The sequence below is a fragment of the Protomyctophum bolini genome (assembly GCF_963924005.1).
Source record: "Protomyctophum bolini genome assembly, chromosome: 9".
NCBI lineage: Eukaryota > Metazoa > Chordata > Actinopteri > Myctophiformes > Myctophidae > Protomyctophum > Protomyctophum bolini.
In genome coordinates, this window is record NC_137870.1 from 7045425 (window position 1) to 7051309 (window position 5885).

Here is a 5885-nt window from a genome sequence, read left to right on the forward strand (position 1 = left end):
AATTACCAGTAGATTTAGTCGACTAAAATTGCATGACATTTAGTCGACTAAAACTATAGACTATAAACACTAATACATTCCAGGTGACTAAAATATGACTAAAACTAAAATAGATATTTGCTGCCAAAAACAACACATAAAGTCCTTTGCTTTGTGTGAAACACCTCTTTTCTGGACAGACACCGTAAGACCTTGTTCCCATTCTGGCTGGGTGCTAAATATATAAAACTGTTGCATGCTGCTTGCCTCAAACGTTTCCTTCTGATCCTGAGCAGCCAGGTGAGTGCAATAACTAATCAAGGAGGACACCCCCAGTGGAAAGTGACCATGCCCTCAGCCACACACTGAACAAATAAAAGTATGACAAATGTTGCATGCAAATGATTACAAAAACAAAATAACAGTGCCTTAAGGTCATTTACAGTCTTCATCGTTATATGCTAACATGCTGTCTGTCTTCCTCAGATAATGATACAAAAGGTGAGTATGTAAATTACCAATGATAAGTATAGGCCTACCATTTCAGGATATTGTTTACTAATGAATTACATTGTTTCGGTACTTTAGTGTTTAAACTTTAGCAATCGTACTTCATCGATTCTAGTGTAATCTCTCTCTCTCTCTCAACCGCTGTGAGTCTGTAAACTGCCGACTTCTCCTAGTAATCCCAACATACAGTATATGTACACTACGGTATGTATCCTAGTGGTCAATGTGAAGGTGGAACCAGTCAGAGCCCATCCAGTCAGTGTAGTGTAAAGTCAACAGTCAGTATAGAAGACATGTGGGTGCTCATGTGGGGGTAGAAGACATGTGGGTGCTCATGTGGGGGTCAAGCAAGCTTGGTTGAGGCAGAAACCAAGGACTGTCCAAACCAAGGCACTCTGTGGTGCAGCGAGGGACGAGTCCGTGATGGTCACGCTCCCAAATCTGTAGCCTAATAATTTCACACTGTCACGCGGTCAGTGGCGTCACTTGCCGACAAAACGCCTGATATTCCTTCTTGTCGGCAAGTGACGCAACGAGTCATGCAACGGTGGTATAAATTGAGCTTAAGTAGGCTTTAGTTTGCGCGTTTGTCTGAGGGAGGCTCATGATTGGTCAGCTCTTTCGCTTTTTCTCGGCATCTCTCCCTCGGGGTGCAGATGGGGTTGGATGATCCATGATTCATTTTGTGAGTGGGGAAAAAAAAAAAGAAAACAAGACGAGCGCGCCGCTACGTTACAGAGAAGAAGCATGAGCGAAGACCACTGGGAAATTATACGGTGGGCGAGCGCCGTGGATCTGGAATTAAACGGCATAATTAATCCATTCTGGGCGGGAACCCCTTTTGGTGTGTTAGCATTAGGTTATGCTTTAGCTATTGAAAAATAGCAGATCTACAAGCTCATAGCGCGCCACCGAGTGGCGCGCTACGAGCTTGTAGGTCTGCTATTTTTTGAAAAATCGACTGAAAAGAACGACTGACATAGAAACATAAGCTTTTTCAGAAAACTGTCATTTTCAAACAGACATTTTTAGAATCTGATCTCAGGTCAGAATGGGTTAATCAAGCAAAAAAACAAGCACGGGTGCTCATACATTTATTATTTGCATTTTGTTCCAGTTGAGGAGACGTAATCAAGTCGATGTATGTTGGTGGAAGTGGCCCCCGATCCATGGTCTCTATATACGGGACGATTATGCAGCTCAGCTCACCCGCACTGACCCTAAAAACACAAGCCAGGATCAAAGCCCCCGGTTTCTATATATCTCTGCTCAGTGGCCCCTGCCCAGTGGCCCCTGCTCAGTGGCCCCTGCCCAGTGGCCCCTGACATGATCTCAGCACAATAACAACTATAGAGTCCTTGGGAACATATGGGTCGCATGGCTCTGGTTGTCCATTCATTTGCCCAAAAAATAAAGAAAAAAGGGATGAGAACCTGACTCGTAATTATAGGGGTGTAACGATATTGTATCAATTTTAATATAATAATAAAAGTATATATATATATATATCGAAATGGAAACTCAAAACATATCGTATATCGTTTGTCTTTGTATCGTATCGTATGGTTTTGAAATGCAAAATAATACTGTACTGAATCCTTTTGCCATGGAAATAATCCATTGTATCAATACTATATGCACTGCTTTGCATTTAGCAATTTCAAGAAGAAAAATTTAAAAAGGGTCTAATTACATTTCCATTCCATATCGCTACACATGGTCTCTATATGGATAAATGTGTGTATTCTCTGTGTTCATGTCAAGGTGCAGTTTTGTCCATAATGTGTTTAAATGTAATGTCCGCCCAGAGAATCACCGTTTAGTTTATATTCATAATAAATGTTTCCCTGGAAAAAAAAAACCTTTAAATCATTGAATCGTATCGCATCGCACAAATTAACCAATATCGTCCATGTATCGTAATAGTCAACAATGTATAATAGTATATCGTGATACGCATCGTATCGCAGTTAAAATATATCTTTACACCCCTAGTCGTAAATTAATGCATCACAGATTGTCTGCATTCAATTTCAAAACAGCTTTTTGAGTGTCTATCTAAACCTCCATTAATATCTTCTTATAATATGTGTTGGAGTATAAGCTACATATTGTTAAATATGTGCACAGTACAGTATGACTTAGGGATATGATCGAAAAGGTAAAAAAAAAAAGAGAGGCCATTTTGTATTTAATCTCGCCTTTTAAACGGCGATAAGCATGCTAGCCTTTAATCCATTTTTGACGGGAACCCCTTTTGGTGTTAGCATCATGTTATGCTTTAGCTATTGAAAAATAGCAGATCTACAAGCTCATAGCGCGCCACCGAGTGGCGCGCTACGAGCTTGTAGGTCTGCTATTTTTGAAAAATCGAAGAACGACTGACATTTTTAGAATCTGATCTCAGGTCAGAATGGGTTAATCAGACCAGTGTGTGTCCAGTGGAAAACCTCGTATGAATCTGATCTCAGGTCAGAATGGGTTAATCTCCCATGTAACTAAGCCAGGCCGGCCGTGTTTAAATACATCCACTCGACTGTTTCAAACGTATCACTTTCAGCGTGGTCAATATGGCTTGTTCCTGGAGCGCCGTCATCAATCGAGGTATCAATATGGAAATACCACAGTGACCCAGACATTAACCCATTCTGGACTGAGGTCCATTGAAAAAAAGGCTTCTAGAAATCCTAAATATTTTTCTGAAAAACCTGTGTTTCTATCTATGTCAGTGGACGGTGCTCAACCTTTTTCATGTCAAGGACCCCTAGAATTATCTCTATTGGGCCGCGGACCCCCCCCCCCCCCCCCATCTCAAAATATGTAGTTCCAGGGACCCCCCCAGAAGCAAATATTTTAGTTAAAAATGTTCGCTCTGAAATATATATATATATATATATATATATATATATATATATATACACAGTATATTCAAAGATTCGCGCCACATTTTCACGACTTTTCAAAAAATGGCAGACCTACAAGCTCGTAGCGCGCCACTCAGTGGCGCGCTACGAGCTTGTAGATCTGCTATTTTTCAATATCTAAATTACAACATCATTTAGCAAAAGGGGTTTCCGCCCAGAAAGGGTTAATCAATGGCCTCCTCGGGGATAGGGAGGAGGAGGGGGGGGGGGAGCAGGGGGAGCAGGGGGGGGGGGGGCACCTAAAACCATCAATGAGACGGATCGGCCCGTAGTCGGCCTCGGACAGTTCCGTATCGATAAGAGCATTTCCACCTGTGGCGGCCGAGAGGAGAGGAGAGGGAGGCGGTCGGAGAGAGACGGTCGGTCGGTCGGCGGCATCTGAATTCAATACCCGCCGCAGCTGTGGAGCTCCGCGGGCCCAGAGAGAAAGAGAAAGACACGGCTGAGCGGAGCTACGTGGAGCGGAGCTACCTACGTGCCTCGACTTATCATCACGGCAGGCAGGCAGCCGGACGGGAGAGATACAGAGACAGTGAGAGAGAGAGAGAGAGAGAGAGAGAGAGAGAGAGAGAGCTCTCATTCTCCCTATAGCGTTTCCTCAGAACTTTTTTAACCCATTCTGAACGGGCACCCATTTTGGTGTAAGCATCATGTTATGCTTTAGCTATTTAAAAATAGCAGATCTACAAGCTCATAGCGCGCCACCGAGTGGCGCGCTACGAGCTTGTAGGTCTGCTATTTTTGAAAAATCGAAGAACGACTGACATTTTTTTAATCTGATCTCAGGTCAGAATGGGTTAATCAGACCAGTGTCTGTCCAGTGGAAACCTCGTATGAATCTGATCTCAGGTCAGAATGGGTTAATCGTGTCTGTCTTGCGCTATAAAAGGCACGTCACGTAGCTAATACCTAAGTGGCAGGCAACAATGACTTCAAATTAACCCCTTCTGACCTGAGATCAGATTCTAGAAAATGTCCCGTTTGAAAAATGACAGTTTTCTGAAAAAGCTATGTTTCTATGTGTCAGTCGTTCTTCGATTTTTCAAAAAATTAGCAGACCTACAAGCTCGTAGCTCGTAGCTTGTAGATCTGCTATTTTTAAATGGCTAAAGCACAACATAATGCTGACACCAAAAGGGGTTCCCGCGTAAAATGGGTTAAGTTCCTTGTCTTTATTCTTCAGCTTACTTTCCCAAAGAGCCTCTCCCTGACTGACTGACTATCTCTGGAGTTTAAGCGTTTGCCGTGTTCTTCAACACGGGAAAGTGAAGCTTCCACATCAATGAGGAGACTTCAGATCAGTGTCCGCCCTCTCGCATTCATCTCACTGAGTGCAGGATTAAGCGGCCGTCTCTCAGCTTTTGACATCCAAATCTTGACCTGATCAATTAAATGTTCAGTCATGCTCTGCATTCTCTGCCTCCCAGCCATCCAATGGAGCAAAGCTAAAAGAAAAAACACGTTTGTAATGTGAGGCAAGTAAGCCTCCTAGTGGAGGCAATGTGTAAGTGCACAACACAGGCACTCACCACCACCACCAGTATCTATTCTGGCACAGACACTCTTTAGTGACTTGATCCTACAAGTTACAACAAGCCAGAAACATGCCCAAAACATGTAGTCAGTTAATTAAGATGATGAGGGCGAAACATGACCCAAGAATCAAGCTCCAAACCCCCCCCCCCCCCTCTCTCTCTCTCTCTCTCTCTCTCCGGGCTCCTCTCAAAAGGTTACAGTTCAAGGGTCGTGTGTCCAATGTGTCCGTTGGCGCTGACCTTTTCAGCCCCCGATCGCTTTCTTTCTCTCCTTCCTTCCTTCTTTTTTTTGGGGGGGGGGGGGGGGGGGGGTGGGAGGGGAGGGGGGGGGGGGGGGGGCATGGCAGGATGGAGATGCGACCACAAAGGTCATGGACATGGATTTCCTTTGGTCTGACTCAGTGAAAAGGTCAGCTGAGGGGCGCCCTGAAATGGCACGGAGGCCTTTATATGGCTGTCACACACGCACGCACACGCACACGCACACACACACACACACACACACGTCACACACACACACACACCCGCAGGGGACAAACCGTGACCTCCAGACACAAAACTACTCAGAGTTATTATTACTCAATTAAAAGTATCAATGCTGCAATTTAGAAAATACTCCGTTACAAGTGAAAGTACGGAATTCAAAAAAGTGTATATTTAACCCATTTTGGCCCGACGTCGAAATTGAAAAGAATGTCTTCAAAATCCTGTATCAGTGGTGCTCAATATTTCATGTCAAGGACCCCAAAAATTATATGTAATATGCCCCCCCCCCCCCCATCTGAAAATATGTTGTTCCAGGGACCTCCCAGAAGCAAAGATTTGAGTTAATAAAAAACTCGCTCTGTAACAATTATATTCAAAGATTTCAGGCACAAAATAGCAGATCTACAGCTTGTAGATCTGCTATTTTATATATTTATGCAGTCATAACAGA